This window comes from Seriola lalandi, unplaced genomic scaffold, assembly GCF_002814215.2.
Source record: "Seriola lalandi dorsalis isolate HSWRI2012SDOR001 ecotype SW California unplaced genomic scaffold, Sedor1 jcf7180002054954, whole genome shotgun sequence".
Lineage (NCBI taxonomy): Eukaryota > Metazoa > Chordata > Actinopteri > Carangiformes > Carangidae > Seriola > Seriola lalandi.
This window is the reverse complement of record NW_019525505.1, coordinates 961,686-962,106: the sequence shown is the minus strand read 5'-3', so window position 1 is coordinate 962,106 and position 421 is coordinate 961,686. Positions and strand designations below refer to the sequence as shown.

The following is a 421-nucleotide window of genomic DNA, read 5'->3' as shown; positions in this document are numbered from 1 at the left end:
TTGAGTGAAAACCTTGACTATTGTAAACGTGTCATTCAGTTTCTGTTGGAAATAATTACAGATCTTTGACTGAACCAAGAAATTAATTACATGTGCATCAGTTTAGTGTGAAAAGCTCAAGATTATCACTTTAGTATAACAGCTGGTGTGTTCATGTAGTACCGCAAAAGGCCACTAGATGGAGCCAAGCATTACAAAACTACATATAACAACAACACTTTTACACGATTTTATCTAATAGTAAAATGAACTATTGTGGCTGTTTACCGTTGTAGAAACCACTCTGTTTTCAGATCCTTTATTACATTTCTGAACTTTTTATAAGTTTAATCCAACTGATACTCAGTCGGATGGTCTCACTCATGTTTCAGCCTTTTGGTTTTCTTTAGTTTTTCATCTGTAGTATTTAGGCTTCTCATAT

The 421-nt window shown here is 33.7% G+C and overlaps 1 protein-coding gene across 1 annotated transcript in view; it reads right to left on the bottom strand.

Annotated features, from left to right (window-relative positions):
- Positions 1–421, bottom strand: part of LOC111645608 (tubulin beta chain-like) — a 12,970-nt gene that overhangs the window by 7,601 nt on the left and 4,948 nt on the right. The gene's annotated exons all lie outside the window — the stretch shown is intronic.